The 21,448-nt window shown below is 38.6% G+C and overlaps 1 protein-coding gene across 1 annotated transcript in view; it reads right to left on the bottom strand.

The window, feature by feature from the left end:
• The window catches only part of VSNL1 (visinin like 1), a 115,249-nt gene extending 96,098 nt beyond the window's left edge, over window positions 1–19,151 (bottom strand). The window contains exon 1 of the mRNA XM_032172280.2: window positions 18,818–19,151. The gene's annotated coding sequence lies outside the window, so the exon portion shown is untranslated. The remainder of the gene's footprint in view (window positions 1–18,817) is intronic.
• Between the last annotated feature and the right edge of the window lie 2,297 nt (window positions 19,152–21,448).

The raw sequence follows: 21,448 nt of genomic DNA, 5'->3' as shown, positions 1-21,448 counted from the left end.
TTTTCTGATGTTTACTCTGCTTATTTCATTTTTTATTATACTGTTTTTGCACAGATAGAAGTCTTTTTCTTTTCTATGACGAGGAAGGATGTAAATATACAAAGATAAATCTGTATCTTCTCCTGAGAAAACTGGCTCATTGCTAGATTTTTGCCCTATAACACTTAAATTACTTTAAAATTCTTGTAAGTAAATGAAAGTGATTTACCTATGTCATTCAGTAATAATAGGTAGAACTGGAAGGATATTAGATAAATTCTAGTTTACCCCTACTCATTTTACATATGATGAAACTAAAGCCCAACAAAAGAAAGTGATTTGAATAAGATGAAAAGCTAGAAGCGAAGACCAGCCAAGAATACCAAGGTTGTATGACCTCTTTGACAATGTTTTTTGTAAAAGACATAGTTGATTAGAACCTTAGGCATAAATTTAAAAAGTCATTTTTTTGCTGCTTTTTAAATATCACATTTTAAAGAACAAATCGAACATCTAAATTAAATATTTATTGTATCTTGAAATGTTATTACTAGTACGGCAGAAGCTTCTGGTTTTCTCCAAGACTATTTTCCTCTTCTTCTTTAGTAATAAAACCCCTAATTTTTAGCAAGGGTTATATTAAATGTGACTAAATTCTGGCCAATGGCATGTATGCCAATTTGCAGGTGTGACATAGGGAAGTGTCCTTAACAGGGAAGGGTATGACCTTCATCTCCCTTTTCTCCTTCCTACTGGTTAGAAAGCAGATATGTGGCTGCAGCCACACTAGATCATGAGGTGCAAGCCACCTGCTAAGGATGGCTAGCCAAGTAAAAAGGCTGAAGGAGTCTGGGTCCCTGAGAAGTCTAGGTTCTGGGTTCCTGAAGCCACCCTGTCAGGGATTGCCTACCTCTGAGTTTCTTTATATAAGTGAGAAATAAATTTCTCTCTTATTTAAGCCATTGTTATCTGGGATCATCTATCATTTTAAGCTGAATTTAACTCTGATCTGCCAAGTAAATTATGAGGTATAAACAACAAAAGTGGAAATACCTTAAAGATAATCTGCAAACTCTTGCTCCAGAAAAAAAAGCACATCATAGATGTTTGATATTAGAATTCTGGTTATGACCTCAAGACCTTGGAATTTTAAATAATAATCATAATAATGACAATGATAACAATAATAATAGGGAGACAGTGGAGAGCAGTTAAGAAATGGGGCTTAAGTCAGACTACCAGATGTGCCACTTTTTGGCTGTGTGACTGTGGGCATGTCACTTACTGTTTCTAAGTCTCAATTATCTTTATAATGGGGATAATGAAAATTCTTAGCATGAAGTTGTAATCACTAAACACATGTAATGGAGTCAGTAAAAATTAGCCCCATGCAATATTATTGATCTTATCATTAAAACCCACCATTTCTACTACTTTAAAGGCCAGGCATCAAATGACACCTATGTGGCAATATTTATAATTTAATTACCACAATAATACTGTCACATAGATATCATTATCTACATTTCACAGATAAAATGATTTATAGAACTCAAAATATTTTGTGACTAAGCTGGAATGGAATGTAGGCTTGATTATAAAACCATATTTCTTTTCATGATACTATGCTCATTTGATTAAGATTTTATAACCCTTTAAAACTTTATGTCAGGACATATGCATTTCAAAGTTATTCTCCTGCTACCATTGTATACTTTGGTTGTTGCTTCCTCTGTTGATAAGAGCATTCCTACTCCCTTTGCCCTTTGTCTATCTAATTCCTAGTCTTGACATCTCCAAAATTCATCTCACCTCCAATCCTCATCCTAGGAAAGTTTGGTTCTGTGTGCCCCAAAAATGCCCCTGCAGCACTCTCTGCTTCTTTCATGGACTTGTAGAAGCACATAGAGTTGTAGAAGTACTTGGGCGTATCTAATGACCTATACATCTACACCACAGGAAAGCAACCACAGGTTTGGGAAGAGCACCTAACACACAGGTGCTTGTAAATTTCTTTATCTGGAAACTGTCCCAGGGAACTTTGCATCAGAGGGTAAGCTTCCCTTGGAGATTTACTAACATCAAAATCTCTATTGTTCTCTGTTACCGGAGGCTTGCGAGTGAGAAATAAAATGGGAGATGGTAAATCCTGGGAGGAAGACCCATAATCCTCTTTTCAAAAAGAAATACAGTAATAATCCTCCTTTGTCAGGCCCAGCAATGGTAAACAAGTGTTAGTAGCAATCTTAGGAGGCAAAACTGGAAATCCAGACCTCAGTGGATTTTCCTGGAGTCTATTATTTCAAGCAGCCCCAAATAGGTCTCCCTGTTACACTTTCTTACAGCATTACTATTTTCTTCCATAGCACTTAATTAATTGTAAGTGGTGCCATTTTGTGATTATTTGTTTAATATCCATTCTTCCAGCTAGACTCTAATCTCCATGAGGGCAGGGATTATGGCTGTTTTAGTTCACTTAGTGCTAGGCAAATGATGTCCAATAAATATTTGTTGAAAGAACAAATGAATTGGTGAAACAAAGATAGTACTTCATACAAAAGCTACATAGTGAATATAGAAACAAGGTGGAGTAAAAAGAGCATCGATCCAATTTGGATTTTAGAGACCACAAACATTCTGATTTTAGGCAAGTTGCTACATTTCTGTATCAATTTCTTCACCTCAAATAGGGATAATATCTATTTCATTGGATTGTTGTGAAAATGAGTGAGGTAGTATGCATGTAAAGTGCTTGGCAAAGTCCTTGGCAAAGAGGTGATATGTGCTAATGATTGTTTACAAACATGACATCCTTAAAAAAAAAGCCATCTCTTCCTCTTTCTCCTTTGCTGGATTAACCGAGGAGACTTTTGGAACACCTGAACGTTCTAAGGTGTAATAATCTGTGAAAAGTGAAAAGACCTTGAATGACTAAACTCAGGCAGATGTAAGCTCCTTTTGCCCCTGAAATATCTTTCTCCTTTGGCCAGAAATTCTCACCTTCCTATTCCATCTCTTAGAGACCATTTGGTGTCCTTTGATTCATGCAATGCATATATATTGAGAATCTATAGAATGTTAAGCACAGAACTGAGCTCTGAAAATAATACACTGGTGAACTAGACAAGAAATGTTCAGCCTAAGAGCTTTATTTAAATGTGAATAAGTCCTGGAAAGAACTATGGGACTTAGTTATACATATGCCACTGTGAATAATGATAACTATCTGGTTTTGCACATCTACCCTATCTCCTGCTCTGTCCTAAGTATGTTACATGCACAATCCCATCTAATCTGTATAAGGACTATGTGAAATAGACTTAACAGTTTCTGTTCCATGCAGCTTCTGATGTAGGGGTTTGAATTAAGGTCTGTGTGACACTACAGCCACAATTTTCCTTCTATCATGATGTCTGCCTACCAATGACTTTTAATGATCCAATTGATTTAAGAAGTGATGAACTGGCATATTTAATAATTTACTTCCTTTTATTAGATTCTACCCATATATGGTTCTTCAGTTGAATAAACGTGGTTCTTATAATAACTGATGTAAAAGCAGGGGTTCATAAACGTTACATTTTCACTGGCATATGGACTCTGCCTGCATTTGTTACAAAGATCTTTTAAAAACTACCCTTAAAATGGAAGTAAAAGTCAGGGTCCAAGAGTTCTTCTTTTAGATCTGGGGTGTAAAACTCATGGATCCTGAACCACATGAAACCATGGATGTGTTCGTATTGGTTATTTTGTTTGATGCCATGTTTTAAAAGGCAAAGAAACGAGGCAGGTATTCTGCTTAGTCAAAATACCATCATTTTAACACTCATGTAACACCTGGCCCATTTCATTTAGCTCCTGCTTTAGATCATTAGCTTCTTGAAAAAAGATATTTGTCTTAAGGATCTTTATGTCTCTGGGGCTAAATTCAATTTCTGGCATACAGCAGAAGCAAAAGAAATGTTTGCTATATGAGTGAGAAAAAATCCTATGGTTAAGAGTTTCCTCCAAGTATCACAGTAGGGTTGGGGCTGGTAAGAGACAGGACAAACTGAGCAAATGAAATTTGTCATTCACTACCTCCTGGGAACCCAAGAGCCTTCTACTTAGTTTATTTTAACAATACTCTCTTTGGAGAAAAAATGATTAGAAATTTATTTAAGCTAAAACATAAATGAGTGAATTCTGTTTTAAAGCACCTAACGATGTTCCCTGAGGACTATTTAGGTATAGAGAATTTTGAGAAATTCAAAGATTAATGAGGCCCTGAATCTACGTTCTAGGAATTCACAGACTGTTCAGGAAGGCTACTATTGGATATGATGAAGATGATATTTATGAAGTTGATAATGATGATGGTGGTAGCAGTAGTAGCAATGATCATACAGGCAAAGCATGGCATAAAAACTATATTAATCAGTGCTCCAGGATCTCAGCCTAGACTTGGCTCTCTTTTCTGTTTCCTGCTCCAAAACAAAGTGACAAAATAATGGACTTTTGGGCAATTGCAGGTAGGTTTTGATTAGAAGAGGCTTTTCAGTTCGGAAAGGAATGCAGCCATCTGCTCATAATGCTGGCCCTGAGAATTACTAACTAGTTTAGGTGAATTTTCCTCAGTCTTCTAAGTGTTATGACCTCTCAAGCCTACTATTTTCTAGGGCCCAAACCTCTGCCCTAAAAGGCAGCAAACCTACATTCAAATTTCACACTCTGCCAGAGATGGGCAGAAATCTATGCTGAGGACACTAGGCAGCCTGTAGTCAAAGTTATGTGCACAAAGATTTTCCTTTAAGTGGTATTTTAACAGTTAAAATGTGTAACAATAAGAGAACAGTGAGCTAAACCTTGTTCATATATACGATGGAGTGTAATCCAAGTATTTAAAATATACATTTGCAAAGATTTTTAATTGAAAAGATGTTTCTGCTATGTTATTAAAAATGTAGAATATAAGTTTTAAAGAAATGAGCAGTCTCTATTAGAAAACAATATTGAAAATGGAGGAAAATATAACTTAGTAATAGATTGCAGGTGATTTTTATTCTTTTTTCTGTTTTGTTTTCCAAATTTTCACAATAAGCGAATATTACTCTTTTTACTTAAAAAAGGCAAATTCCCAACCCTCACTGAGGCTCACTTAAGAGCTGTTATATAGAGTAGTGACTTGAAGGACCAGGTATCTGATTAATGAATTACCTGGAATGTCAATAGCAGCCCTCTTTAGTTCTGGTTCTTAGAGTTTTGTCAAATGAGTTTATAAAACTTGAAAAAAAAGGTGTTCTGAAAGAAAAAGTAATGTCTTCTTCATTTAATTATATATAAAAAAATTCTGTACTTCTATCTAATCCCAGACAACCACAAAATGAATATTCTGTTACAATGAGGTGATCTCAGTCACCATGATAACAATCAGTGTTATCCAAGCTAGATACAAATTCAGAGAAATGACTTTATTCCTAATTATCTACCATAGGAACCAATAATCACAATCCAGAGAAGATAGCTGGAATACTGTGTAGATTTTTAGCCTTCCCTCTATTACTCACCTCTCAGTGAGTTTCCATTTACAGATGTATAAACTTATAGACCTATTACGAAGATTTGGGTACTCCTTACCAGCAACCTCCAGCTGGCATTTGAGGAGGTGATTCTCAGATAATGTAGAAGCTGCTCACTTTACATTCTCTAAGTAAGTAGTCATAAGCAGTATACTGTCATTGCACTATGAGCCCTTATAAATACTGTGTGTTGAATTCATCTACCCACTGTTCTACATAAAGTGTCCATTAACTTCATACATGGTTTTAGATCTACCCAGTGCAAAAGATGGTCTGTTGGCTATGCTCAGTTCCCTACTTCTTTATTATGAATTTATTTAAATTCTCAATTTAAATTAAGAGCTCTTGAATTGAGGACAGCAAATACTACTACTTCTTTATTAAAAACAAACTAATAATAACCACCAATGAATTTCAAATAAAAGAGAGGGTTCTGCTAAGCATTTAATGGATATTATTTCTAGTCCTCACAACAATTTCGTGAGATACGTTATAATTTGCATTTAACAAATAAGACTGGGGCTCAAAGAGACTAAATTATTTGGCTAAGGCCAAGAAGACATTAAGTAGTGGAATTAGAATTCAAATTTTGTTCTGACATATAGTCCAGTATTTTTCCATTTTCCCACGTTGCTGATGTCTGATATTTAGATTTTTTTTTCAAAACTTCCATTTTACACCCTAAGAACCAGACTTTGAGGAATGAAGTAACTTGACCAAGTTCATATGAAAACAAAGCAAACTCAAATCTGAATCAAATTAACTGCCCTTATTTGTTTTTTAAAACTATGTTACCTGTGTAACATAACAGCAATCACTGCTAATACGATGTATGCCATAATTTAATTTTTTCTATTAGTTTTAATTGGTATGAAGTTAAAGATATTTTATAATACTGTCATTTTTCTGAATTTGAGATAATTTCGAAGTTACAGATTTTCTGCCTTTTCATATGGGAAACAGCAGAACTATAAACATGTCAGTGGGGAAGATTCAGAGCCATTAGTCATTAGCCACTTTGGCACAACTGTGGTCAAATATCCATCCAGGAACAAAATGGGAATGCTCTCAAAAGATCAGTTGCCAAAGCACTTCAAGAAGTTTCCTCTTAATAAGAAGGCCAAGCTTTTTGGCCTACTATTCCATTTTTCCTTTTTCTTTCCTCCCTCCCTCTTGTTCTCTCTTTCTCTCTTTCCCCCTGCCCCTCTTTTTATAGGAAACTTAACATTCACTGAAGATCTTGTATATGCGAGAGACTGTTCTAAGCACTTTCAAAGACATTATGTTTATCCTTACAATTAATCTCAGGAGTACAATTTTCAATTTCCAAAATTTAGACAACTTGTTCAGAGTGATAAGGCCTAACTTTAGTTTAAAGCCACATCTCTTTAATCCACAATATACTTCTCTCTAGTGAGATGCAGTCATGTCTCATATAAACAGGGTGCTATCTTTTCAACAACTGGGATGTATAGACTTAATTGACACTCTGATTCAAATAAACTATAAAAATACTTAGGAGATTTGAACACTGGCTTTATATTTGATGATATTAAGTGATTTTTTTTTTTTTTTGCTGTGTTAATAGTATTGTGGATATATGTAAACTATTACACACAAAATGATATGTCTTAATTCGTTCAAATTAACCCATTAGAGACAGGAAGGATGGGGATGGCAGTGAAACAAAGTGGCCTTAATACTGATTAACATTGGGTGATGAGTACATGGGAGCTTATTATATTATTCTCTCCAAATATGTATGCTTTCTCTAATAAAAAAATTAAAAAATAAAAAGACGTGTGTAGATTGGTTGTAGTTTGGTAGAACAAGAGGGTTTTGGGTTTGAACAACACATTTATCACTTAATATCTATGTGACCTTGGGCAAATTACTTTCATCTCAGAGACACAATTTCTCAGTCTTAAAATGAAGCTTACCTTGCAGACACTTACCTCAAAAAGCTGTAAGTAATGAAGTAACGTGTAAGTATCCAACACAGAGCACTGTACATGCTAAGTTTTTTTTTTTTTTTTTTTTTTGAGACAGAATCTCGCTCTGTGGCCCAGGCTGGAGTGCAGTGGTGCAATCTCGGCTCACTGCAAGCTCCGCCTCCCGGGTTCACGCCATTCTCCTACCTCAGCCTCCCATGTAGCTGGGACTACAGGCACCAGCCACCATGCCCCGCTAATTTTTTTGTATTTTTTAGGAGAGACGGGGTTTCACCATGTTAGCCAGGATGGTCTCGATCTCCTGACCTCGTGATCCACCCGCCTCGGCCTCCCAAAGTGCTGGGATTACAGGGGTGAGCCCTGCGCCTGGCCTTTTTTTTTTTTTTTTTTTTTAACAAAATTGCTAGCTATTATTATTAGAAGGCATAAATGATTTCTGCTTTCATTTACTTGCTCTTGAGACCTAGCCTAGAGATAACTTTCAATATTCAGATTAATTCAACTTTGGCTAACAGCCAAAGATGAATGACATAGGTAAGCCCTCTATGTACATGGTCTTCTCCTGAGCACCTCTTTGGAAGAATGTCAGCTTTCCCAGTTTCTCCTATGCCATTGGTGACTTGGATCTAGATCACTTTCCCCTGTCCTCTTCCAGTTCTCATGGATTTCTTCTAATACCCATACCAGCAATTCTGGCCAAGGCCTCTTGTTTTAAGAATGAATCATATGCCATTTTTTATTATTCCTTGTATAGCCACTTTATCAAAGTATTGGCTATATTATTCTCTCATCACTGCTGCAAACATGCTGTATCATGCCTCCCTTCCCCATCCCAAGATGGTATCTTGGGCTGATTTATATTTTTTCCATCACTTGTAGGTATCAGAAAAGTGGTTGTTTCTAGATATTAAAAAGTTTAGTCTAATTTAAATATAAATTTCCACTATACCAATTCAGTCTTTCCTTAACTAGGATTTCAATCTAGTTGTGGGGAGAGGGGGTAATATGTTCTTTAGTCCTGCTGGCTTCCCTCTTGTATTACTTGCTCTGCTGCTTCTAGGGAGGGGGCAGAGAAGGGGACTATATAGGAGATGGACAAGGTCCTACTTGACTGGTGCCTGCGTAATCTGGCACTCTGTGAGTCAGATGCCCAAATGCTTTGCCATTATCCTGGGGTGTTTGAGGACTCTTTAACAACTCCTGACTGGGAAGTTCCAAACTCCACAATTTATTGATGGGTCAATGTACAGTTGACTTACTGCTCCACCTATTCTGCTGGCCTCAGTGATACAGCTCTCCAAAGGGGACTTAGACATGTATCAGACATGATTTCTTCCCTCAAGAAATTTCCAGTTTTATGTGAGAGTTGGCATGTATACAGTGATTATGTGTTCAGATGTGCTAAGAGGACTGAGAAGTAACTTTTGGTTGCACTCCCTTAGGATGACTGGGTTAGGATATCTAAGTAAGGTTCAGATTTTAATAATCAGAACAGCTCCTGCAAAGTGATTTCCATAGTCCTTGAAGAGAACTCATCTCTGTTCATGAGTTCAAGAGCTTATCCAAGACAGAGTACCTGTGTTTGCATGCATATATGGGTCTCTTTAGTTTCTCCTGTTGGTCTTACTGTCCTTACTCACATTGTTTGGGTCTGTATATGTATGCTGATTCCTGGAAGGGAAGTCCCAGTTACCCTCATAGGCTTCTCTTAACCGCAGTAGGATGAAAATCTTATTTCCAAAGCTTCCTTGCTAGAGCAAACACATGAGCTTGACTGTGGTTGCTTTTGTTTCCACAAGGGTCTCTTTAGAAGCCAAGACATGCTCACACCACTGAGAAATGGCTGTGGGCTCAAGTTCTACAACCACAGCATAAGAAATCCAGAGGCAAATTTAAACGATACAGATGTGTCTCAAACCTTCCATAATTTAGGCTTTTCCTTCCAGATCATTTTACTTCAAAATCATTTTTTCAATTTAACTGTGAAGACCTAGTTATCATAGATCTATCATTCTATCCCAGGACCTACAGAAGGGGTGGGGAGAAGACAGGTGACATATTTTAGCAGATATAACCTTAATATAATAATTTGCAGAAGATCAATAATTTGATTATAAATTACCTTTTTTAATCTAAAATTCTAAAGTTGAATGATATGAACAATAAATTTTTTATTGTCACATGCTATTATGCAATCTGTGAAGTATGTTCACAATATCTCGTAACTACAAAGGGTAGGTAATATCATACTGATTCTCACATGAGGAAACTAAAACTCAGAGAAGTTAAGTAAGTCTTCCACAGCTACACACTATGATGCCTAAAGCACAGGTGTGATGCCTAAAACACACATTTAATGACTACTAAGTTTGTGTACTTTCTATTACATAGTTCAGCTTTTGTCTTTCTAAAGCAGTTTTTCTAACTGAGTTCTTCAGAACAACAATGAAATGTTGATAAGTATATTTTCACATAAGTTTCCTATACAAACAGGTTTGGAAATATACAATTAATCAAAGCTAAACAGATTCAGTGGTCTTTATCACAGGACCACTCAGACTTATTATTAACATGAAAATGAGCACTGGGAATATCTAAGAGTGGGATGTAGTAAGCATTTTCCCCCAAAGAAGTGTTTCAAAAAACTCTTTATTTCTATAAAGATATATTTCCAAAACCCTGATAGGTATTCTTACCACCAAATTTAAACCATCCTGCCTTTCAATTATGCACTTGATCTAGAATGAAGAAATTTCAATAGGCCTTCCTTTTTAATGCTGTCTTGTAAGTAATGATTTGTTATAAAGCTATTACTCTTAAATATTTTGCTTAAAACGATACAATCTATTACAGTACATTGAACATACTGTGTATATATCACGTATGTGTGTATGTACGTATCTATATATCTGGATGTATGTGCATCTCTACCTCAGCCCTACCTTGAGTACCATTCTGTGCACTTGGTCAATCTGCATTAGTGCACACTTCTACAAACACTCAGCAAATGAAGGTTCTGATAGGCTAAACCTGATCTGAACATGTTCTGCAACATGTGTTGTGTGTATGGCCTCCCTTTTCTGCCATTTATTTGGTGTTATTTGAGAACCATTTATTTGATAAACAAAAGATATGCAAGTGATATCTTATGCAGATCCTGCATAAGAGTTGAGGTATAGGTGTCTCCTGGAGTGTTTAACAGGTGCTCAGGGCACCTTGGGGGAAAAGTTAATGGAAAAAAGAGGATAAAAATCAGAAGATAATTAAGCGCTGTCAGATGTCCTCTGACATTATTTATGAAGAGCACCACAGAATCACTGGAGTGGGGGAGGACTGTTCATCAACTGAACATTAGTCACTAGAGGCTCTAAAAACTTTAGCAGAAGATGTGTCTTAAACAAATGAAAGAGGTTTTCTAAACAGATGCAGGAACACAGGCCTAAGCTAGGGCATTGATTCAGTTAGCACACGCTTTCTAGGACTGCGCTCACCATGCTACCTGGGATATGTGTTATGTTACCTATTATTTAACTATGAGCCAATTAGGAAGATATACTTGGAAAAAAATGCAGCAGGACACCTAGAACATAGCCAAGGAGAAATGGTGAAATGTAGACTGAGAAGGTGGTCAGAAAAGATAAGATGTGGGCAGGAGAGAAGATTGGGGTGTGCAGGGGGAGAAGGAATTAATTATGTTCCAAGCTCTTTCAGGTGCTATATACACATTACTATACTAGGTCTTCAACATTCATATAAGATAACTACATTATCCCTATTTTCACCAGTGAGAAAATAAACTCAAAAGATTAATTAGAACAATAACCCTACTCAATTCTATGAATCATCCAGGAGTTGTCCTATTATACAAAGAAACCTCAGAGTTTAGGTGCAAGTTTTGTAGACTTCAAAAAGAGAAAAAGACGTCCTTTTTTATCTACAGATTAGAAATATGCCGGAAATTTCCTAGGAAACTGGGCAGGAAATAGAGGAAGAAGGGGGGAAAACCTGAAGGAAATTGAAAAGGCTCTTTGAGGAGTTAAAAACAATAAGGCCATTTTGGATTTTATGTGTGTGGGGGTGGGGGAAACGTGGAGAGGGGCTAGAAACATTGTTTTTGGTTCAGTAGGAAAGAGCAGTTGGAAGGTATCTTTTCTTTATTGTAAAAGCCTGGGAGAAAAGAATGAAAGAGTAGCTCATAGGAGACTCTTCCCACAGACACACATTGAATGATTAGTCACGAAATGGGTTGGAAAAATAGAGGAGGTGTGGGGAGAGTATCAGATAGAAATCCTGTTTTGGGAAAGTATTAAAAGATAGAAGTATCACAGTATAATATTTAACCAAAAAAGCGGGGCTCCTGAAATGTTTTTTATTGAAGTTCAGTGATCAACTGTGAGTGCAGGTTGGGGGAGAAGGGAAACATGTTATTTAGCTACACTGAACAGTAATTCATAGATAATAAAATATATCCAGTAAGGAAATAAACTTAAAAATTTCCTTTCAGTTCCATATTCTGGACTCAATTTTATGCTGGCATTATATACTAGGGTGATGATGATAAAGTAAAGGCATAATGGAAAGGGGATGCATTTAAAGAAGGAATAAGAGAAAATTTGAAGTCTTAGTGCAGGGATTTATTTCATTCTGAAATAATTCTGTGCATCCATACCACCTTTTCATTTCACTTGACTTAAAATTGCATTTATCTGTCTTCTCCATTAGGCACAAATTCTTGAAGGCTGGGATTGTATCTTACTTAATTTTGTTCTGCAGTGACTACACAGAGCTCGGCACACTTTCTCAATAAATCTAAGTTTTATAAGGTAGGGTAAGCACCGTAAAGTGTTCACTATTTGATTCCTTATTTAGAAGTTCTGCAATGAATGGAGATTGCTTCAACTCAGTGACCAAAGTGGTTTATGAGCTATTGATTTCTGATTAAAGTGATGCTAATGATAAGGATAACTATTATTTATTGTACCTTTTCAATAATAAGCCATTATATTCTTTACATATATAATCTTCTATTTTCTGTTCAAGAATCCTGTGAATTACTATTAGAAACTGAGGCTGAGAGTTTAAACAATTTATTCAAGGTCACAGAACTAATAAACTATGGCCCTGGGAATTTTTGTCTAAGTATTAATATACCTAGCTTAAAAACTTTTCTCTGAGCCAGCTGAAATCATGGTTAGAAGTTTTCCCATTCACAAACTAAAAATGAGGAAAGACTAATAGTTTAGTGGTTTTCATCTCACTCTGGAGAATGAATACCTTTATAATCATTTAAAAGAATAACAATTTTATACATAGGATTTAAGTTTACTTCACAATTTCCTTTCATTTTTCATAAAATTTTTCATATTAACAAGAAAGCAAAAAACCTCAAGCACTTTATATAAAGTTACAGAAACTCTTGAACTTCTGGAATTAACAAAATTGATAGTCTTCCATTAACTCATAATATCAAATGCCAAGAATTTCAGCAAACAGAACTTGCTAATTGAAAGTGAGCCTTGTGCAGCACTACTTGATACATTAAAAGCAAAATATTATATTAATAAGCATTTTGACTTTGTTAATAATGCTTAATGGGTCTCCAATGGGACATTTTACTCAAAATTTAAAATTGGACTTCAAGAAATCAGAAATAAACACGCTAATCACAAATTACTAAAACCAATGCAAAATATAAAACACTAGTCTCCTGTAGCACCAGCGTTTACTATTTCTAGAACTCTTGAACTGTAAAAAGATTCTAAAATATAAGATAACAGAAATATTAGGATCTGTTGATTTACATTAGAAAAAATTCACCCAGGTTTCAAAGTACATTTAACATGTTAATGATTTGCCAAAAAAAACAAAAAACTATTTACATAAAGCTCCTCAAAAGTTCATAGTCTTTCAGAGCCTAAGAAATAATAAACAAAATCCAGAAAAAGGAGGAAAAAATATACTTAAAAAGTGAGAGATTTCTATTTTCAGAAAAGTACTATATGGGCAACAATGAATAGGATGCATTCTATGGATCGATAATAATTGCAGATAAATTTAACTGATTTGTTAACACTTTGCCTTTTATAAGCAATGCCTCATAAAAATAAAATCTTTTTTAAGTAAAAGAGATCTACTTTCTACAAAAACTTCAGTAATTATTGTATTAGGTACATTGAGCTTGAAGACCACTTGGTGAATGAGAGTACTCCAAGTCTTAATTGTAATTTAGAACAAAAGGAAATAGAATGCTCACCTGGAAATAATCCAGTAAGTCCTTGGAATTACCATGCATTAAAAAAAAGAATAAACAATGGATGGTTACACAGCAGGTCGTCTGTGTTAGGACTGCAGTAAATAAAGTAAAGAAGTGGGGAAATCCAGAGAAAAGTGTAAGAATTGTGAAAATTACCCAATCTGTATGCTTTAAGTTAGCTGATAGGGGTATAGAACAGCTCTTGAATGTATTCACAGGCACCTTATGATTAAAGTGTCAAACCTCTTTGAAGATTCCTCAGTAATTTACTATTCCATTTCTGTTTCATTCATTAAATAGTTTCTAAAGCATCACCAAGACCCTTCCATTAGTAAAATGTCTCAATGATTTAAGCTGGGAGCAACGCAAACTATTTTGATTCATAAGTTATCTTTAGAAACAAACTGTAAATGAGAAATGCAATGCTGTGGTCCCCTCACAGTGTGAACATGTTAAAATAATTCCACAGCTCAAGAGAGCATGATCTAACTGGAGCACATAGCTACCACAGTCTAGATTTATATTCCCTCTTTTACTTATCAATATTCTTATTCTTGTAAACAGGTAAAAATACTTCATCTTTTTACTTTTTAAGAGAAAAAAGGATACACATGTAAATGGATTTTAAAGCACTCTTAGAGGTATTAATATAATGCTTTAATATCTTTACAAAAAATAAATTATAATTTTTTTGAGATAGGGTCTCGCTCTGCCATTCAAGTATAAAATAAGTTTTAATCTAGTTTTTTTCGTTACTAACAAAGATACTTAAATGTTAATTGTGCACATGGTTTCAGTAGAAATTTAATTTTTGATGTAATTAACAAGGTACATGCAACTGATTCTTATTAGAACAAATATTTAATTGACAAATATTGAGTTTCCACTATAAAAGACATTGTACAGATATTGTGGAAATATTTTAAAAGGTCATTAAAATCATTGCTTTTCCAGACAGTGAATTCATATTGTAGGGGTGTCTTTAAGATAAAAAATTTCCTGAAGATACTATTTTAAAACATAGATTGAAGGGATGGATTAGGTGACTTATACGGATCTTGTCCAGCTCATATATTCTATTAATCATATGAATTAACCATTGGGATAGTAAAAATATCAATCATTCTTTAATATATCTCTGTATCATTTGATACTTTAGGAAAATTAATATGTTTATATTCACTATACATAATGAAGATGGACATTGTCAATTTAGATTAATTAAATGTGATCATTTCTGTGAAGAGAGCCTTCCTATTTTCCTAAATAATCACTAATTTTAGGAGCATAGAAATCACTCAAAGAAAAAGACCTTGAGAACGGTGAAAATATATTGCTGTTATCAATTAGGAAACCATATGTTTGATACTGATGCCGAACTGTTAGTCTGTGAAACTCCCTAGGGAGCTTCTCCACAACGTTTGGAATTCATAGCTACATGCAACCCAAATAGAAAATCTATAGCTTGCCCAGGACAATATTCCTGATGCTGTAATCCTACCACACGTGACTCACATGTAATGGGGAGGTGATTCACAGTGTAGTAAATCAAAGCAGGGCACATAGCAACTACAAATCTCCACATCTCTGCAAAGGCTATCTGGTGTTCAGAATACTCTGGAATGGGTATTCTGCAAGGGTATATGAATGCGTATATCAGCAAGATCAGGTAATGTCTAACTAACCCAAGAGCATTTGTTAGAAACAGACTCTATCCAAGACAGAGCTCATCCCAATTCAGTAAAGATTTACCAACAGAGGAGTGGTTAAATTAAATTGTTAATTGGTAAAGATGTTGAGAAACTCACCACTTTGCTTCTTAAAAGCTTCAACAACTTCCAGGAGTAGTTACCTACTCTTTGAAATGAGAAAGAGACTCCAACTGGGCCTTCCTCTGGCCTTGCATTCCAATCATCAAGCTCCTCCTTTCCTAATGCCTCAGCTTTTTTCAGGTAAGAATCCTTAGCATTTCCCCATTTGTGGTAGTTGTGAGTATCTTTCTGAGTGCCTGGGAGGTTACATTTTTGGAGAAGAAACAGGAAGGCCCAGACTATCTTTAGGAGGCATATTATGTTATTGTATAGGCACTCAGGGAATTTTTATGGAAGAAAGGGAGAAAATGAGGAAGAAATGGAGAAAGCAAAAGAGGAAAAAAAGGAGAAAAAACAGGAGGAAGGTGGGAGGGCCATTTAGGCAGGTCATCTTGTCTGCTTTGCAGCCCTCATCCAGCAAGATGAGAGCGGAAACTGCGCAAGAATAAAACAAAAGATCTGCCTGAGGAAAAGCTATGCAAATGCTTTAAAAGCTTTAAAGGAAGAAGAAGCTGCACTACTCTCCTCTATAGCACAACTTCAGGTTAAACCAGTCAAGCCTTCCTTCGGTCTTTCTGTCCCTTCCCTTTCCCTTCTCTGTAGGTGGCTTTATCTGGAGGATTTCCAGGAAGGCTGGAGACAGGCATCTCTAATTTGGGTTCTGCCTCCTGGGAGCCAGAGGAGAGCTGGCAAAGTCCACTCTGGGAACCCTGCAGCTTCCTCACTCCACGAAGTCCTAATCTCTGCAGCTGCAGTGGTTTTGGGGGAGGATAGATTGGGAGAAAAGTGGGAATGTAACTGCAGTGTCTTTGAAGGCTGGATTCCCTGAAGGATTTTGGGGAACACAGCAGGGAAAGGATGGAAACGGGCCCTGGGCAGTTCTCAAACAGGAACTGCAGATTCTGATACGCTAGTGCTCCCCGCAAATGCCAAGGATTCCAAAGAAATTGTCTGAGATGCAGAGGAGGCCAGAAAAGCCAGACTAAACATCTAATGAGGTGGGGATATTAGAGGTGAGGGGCAATAAAAAAGAGAGAGAAAGAGACCTTACAAGACAAAGAGAGGCAAGGAAGAGAAATAAGGTGGTATAAAAGGGACCCCTAGAGACAATCTCAAAAGATGTGCTGGAGAGCAGACAGTTATTTATTTGAAGTCTGCAGCAATGTCACTGAGACTGCTGAAAATGAAAGAGAGAAGAAAACATTTCCACTCAACATTACTTTTTAATTGTTTATTCCATAGACTAGAAGTTAATTGACTTTTCTCTAGATCCATGGTTCTGGGCCTCAGTTTCCTCATCTACAAAGCAAGGGGTTTGGACTAGATACCTTACAGGGTCTCTGCCTAACTTGATCCTCTCTGTCAACCTATGAGCCAGGGACTCCAAGACCAAGCATTTATCAGTTTTGAGACCCAATTCCTCCCTTTTTTCTCTACCACCCCTCTTTATCAATGCAGTGCCAACACCTGTAGCATTCATCGAACTGATGCCAATGCTCAATGATGACAGGGAGTATGGCTCAATTATGACAAATGATTAGTCCTTCTGCCCTGGAGTAAGGAAAGAAGGAATAGACGAGGCAGTATGATTTATACTGTGGATTTCCAATGAGAGGTTCTCGAATTTTCAATTACAAATTTCATCCATTTAAATAAATTATAAATTCTTTTGAGGGGTTCCAAATGGTTGGACTGATCAAAGGGCCAAAGAGCCCTATTTGATGGCCCCCACACCCGATTTGAGGGAAAATTTATTTCATTTCATCCCCAAAATTGGATTTGTTTATTTCGTGGAAATCCAGCATGCACTAGCCATAGTTTTTTCTCATCTTTCTGCCTCATGCCCATTCTGCCAACCTGCTTCAATGCAGCATTTTCTGGGGTTATTAAACACCCAAGGCTTAATGAGAGTGCATTCATGAGTAAGTTGTTCAATGATGCAGGATCATCCCCTACTCCCCCCCACCACACACACACAAACACACGTAGGCAGTTTAAATGATAGTGGGGGTAAAACGTGTTTTCACAAGAGTTTCATTTTAAATTTGTCTCAACCTGAAATTCCTTTAGAAATTAAAATAAATATTAATATGTAGAAATAAAACTCCCCAGCTTATCTTGCCTTCAACTGGAAAGTGATACACAAATAGTATGTACTTAGTGTTTTCCACAACCACCACCAATTCTATTTTATTTTAGTTTCCAAAATACGGACAGGAGGGCAACTCTAGAAAAATGGATTCCCACTCTGGCATCTCACAGGGCACTGATCAGGCAATGCTGAGCACTCACCATTTCCACCACGCAGGGAGCATCAGCCTCTCCTCGCCCCTTCCACATACACATCCTTGTACCCCTGAGGGTATTCAGCATTCTGATTTCCACCCGGGGTTTGACCTTGCAAAGACCCTTCTTCCAGTTTCTGGGCAAGGAACAACCCATTTTAACTCAAAACACAAAACGACCTTTTATCCTTTAAAGAAATACTACCAAATGTAACACACCTTGATTTACGTTTTTTAACCCCAGATTCCGGATGGCGAACACAGAATGCAAAGGCAGGTAACTAGTTTGGGTCTGACAGTCCCCATTCAGCGACCGAGCCTGTGACTCCGTTCAAAATCGACAGTGCGGTAGAGCATCTTTCTCTTTTCTGCCCATTCACCATTGTGACAAAAATCAAAGACGAAAAAATTATCTACTCATTTCTGAATACTGAGAGAAATGTGTTCATTTTGCGCCTGACTCAGTGGATCTTAAACACTAACATCCCGCTCAGAGATCAACCATGATTTCCACACCAATCTCATCCACTCAGTTTTACTTAGCAAACACCTTTGCTGCCCTTCCACGGTGAGAAAAATGGTGCACCAATCCCACGGATGACAGGTTGCTACTCGACTGCACCCGCTCAATAGTTTTATCAGCAACCGGAAAACTTCACAATCGGTCAATTAGCTACTTAAATCTGTCTAAGACAAACTAAGAAAACATCTCAGTTTCACCTATCTTAAATCTAGTCTAAGACAATCCCCCAAACACGCCACATATAAACACTCCCCCTTCCCCCACCCCCAATATTCCAAAAGATCCCCCATGGACTAAAAGCACATTCAGATCGCCAGCATTAAGCAAGGCAATTGTCCCCATGCATTTAGACGCATCTGTGCAAAGCAAAGTATGTGACAATAGCCAAAGCATCTCTCTGACAGTTGGATGCACTACACATGCAGAAATGCAACGAAGACTGTATTTTCCACTTACAGTTACAGCGCTGCGCACGGTCACTTAACGAAAATGATAAAACTCAACAGTTCTTTTTAAAAATGTATATTTAATTCGGGTAAACGCTTAAGCCGTCTCTGTGTGTGGTTCTCTCTCGCTCTCTTTTTCTCTGGAGCTCTGGGCTGCTTAAATCCCTCTTGGATCGCGCCTTGCAAGCCCAGCCGCTGCCGCAACACGCTCGGGTAAATCTCTGCTGCAGATTGGGAATCCCTTAGAAAACCTAGGGTCCCTGGACCTGGATGCGCAGGCGCGCGAGCCTCCGCCTCTCCAGGCACCCCCTCCCCTTTCCTCTCTTCCCTCCTCCCCCAGCTCCGCAGCCCCAGCTAGGAGAACTCGGGAGCCTGTGACCAAAAGCCGCCTGGCGATGGCGCATGCTCAGTCGGAGGGGCTCGGAGTTTCCGCGGGCGGATTCCACGTCTCCAGATTTTAGCAGAAACTCAAAAGGAAAGTAGATAGGAAAAGGGAGTCCGGCTACCGGAGCAACCCGCACCTGGACCGGCGCGAGGGAGTGCGGGTTGGGCTCGCCACGCCCCGTGGTTACCGAACCTGGTGGCTGAAGGCCGAGGCCAGAGATGGAACACGTGGAGCCGCTTTTCCCGGTGCTTTCTGTCCTAGCCGACCCCCGGCCCACCCTTTGTTAGACTGTAAGGTGAAGGAGAAAACTGCAGAAATCTCCGAAAGAAGACTTCCCAGCAAGCTGTGAGCACGTCTACCTGGCTTAGTGAAGGAACGGTTATGGTGGTCATTTTGTCATGAGCCATTTCATCCGAGGGTCTTCTGCTAGGAGTATTGGGAGCCGGGTCCTCCAGCACCAAGTGCCCCGGACAGTCTCGGTCCAGAAGGGCGTTGAAAAAATGTGTGTTAAAGGGAGCTGGGATCCGAGGCTTCTTGCCCTGTGTACCCTGAGCCAAGCGCCTTCTGTATGCACTTAAGTGTTTTTAACATATGCTTTGCGTCTGGGGTGGGAGAGGGTGGGGTGAAAGGGCGGGAATGAACCATTTTGCTAATCCACGTGTAAGGGCTCTGATTAGGCCATCTTATAAAGCCCCCTTTGTGTCCTTGAACAACTAACAGGTTTGCCAGCCTTCCCCCGGCTCCCCATTGGCCTGCCAAAGCCTAGAAGGCTTGGCAAGGAGTAGTGCCCAATAAATGTTTGGTCGGTCGCTTCCCTACCAGAAAAGCAAGGAGAATTCCCAGATGTTCCCAACCAGACCAGTTTTCCTCAAGTCTCTATGTTGTACATGAACTCATTCAGCAATTACTCATTGAAGCATTTGCAAAACTATTAGACATTCCTTTATGCTTTGGGAATAAGTGCGGTTAACAAAACCCCCTCCTGGGCTTTACATTCAGGTGGGAGTTTTATTTTCAAGGGAGGGAAGTTCTGGGGGCGCGATGAAGATCGAGGTTCTCCTTAAGCAGAGCGCTGTACAGTTTGCACAGCGTCTTCACACACCTTATCACGTTCAGGAAAACTATAGAGTTGACCTACCCTTCGGTGCTGGGGACACCAAGAGCGTCTCCCGTGGCAAATGAGCTCTAAATTGGCAAATCTCCAGCTGCTCCTGGTTCCAAGTCGAGGAGTCCAGCTTTGAACAAACTTGAGACTGCTTAAGTGGGCACCAGGAGAAACTCTGCCAGACAACTCTGTGGCTATCGACATGCTAAGTGAGGGCCTCAGGTAGTGATGCCTAAGCCCCATTCGCTGCGAACCTAGCCAGCCCAGAACCCAGGAACTGGCTTCCCGGGCGGGACGCCTCGGGAAGGTTGCACAGAGGGGGAGCGCGCTCACGGGACTCCCGGGACACCGCCCGCGGCTGTCCCCTCTCTGCAGGGCTCTTCCGCCAGTGCTGGTGACCGCGGAAACCCGGAACGCGGAGTCGCGCGGACCAGGGCGCGCGGCCCCGGCGGGCTGCGGCAGCCAAGCACGTTTAGAATCTGGCGGGCGCCAGCCCTTCGCTCTGGAGCCGCAGTGCGTACTGCGCTGCGGGGCTCCCGGGCGCGCCGGGCTGCTCCTGTTTCCTGGGACTGGCAGGGGGAGTCAGTCCTGAATAAGTCACTTTTTCTTTTTAGCTAGAAAAACGACCTTCAAGGCTTTCAAAATCTCGTCTTTGGTCGATTTCCCCTACTACAGCATTTTACGCTGGGCTCTGGTTTCTCTCTAGAGAACAGCCTCTGCACTGTAATCTGCATCAACCCAAATGATGATGCCATTTCTCCGCTTCAACGAGATGTACCTATTTATTGCACCCTGGAGGTCTCTTTCGTGGCGGTATTCGATTTTAGATAACTTACTTGCAACTTGTGTTTAGGAAAAAATGTACACTGATACTTTAAACCATGCTCTGTTGTAGCGTACGATTGATACCGACGCGTGCGCTTTTGTAAAGTAGCTTTGTCTACGTGGGCGGGCAGATTTTTTAAAGTTCCATTTGCACTGCAGGGCTGTTTGCGTCCTAAATGCGGTATTGTAATGTTTAATATCCAGCTATTATGTAGCTTTATCTTTTTCAGCTTCTAATATTTTGTTGTTGTTTAATTTTTTTGGCATGCCTTTTAGTCGAGTTGTATATACGAAGTCACAGTAAGAAAGCCAATTCTAAGACTCCT

Source organism: Hylobates moloch, unplaced genomic scaffold, assembly GCF_009828535.3.
Source record: "Hylobates moloch isolate HMO894 unplaced genomic scaffold, HMol_V3 SCAFFOLD_13, whole genome shotgun sequence".
NCBI lineage: Eukaryota > Metazoa > Chordata > Mammalia > Primates > Hylobatidae > Hylobates > Hylobates moloch.
The sequence above is the reverse complement of the archived record's forward strand: the minus strand, read 5'-3'. Positions and strand labels throughout refer to the sequence as shown.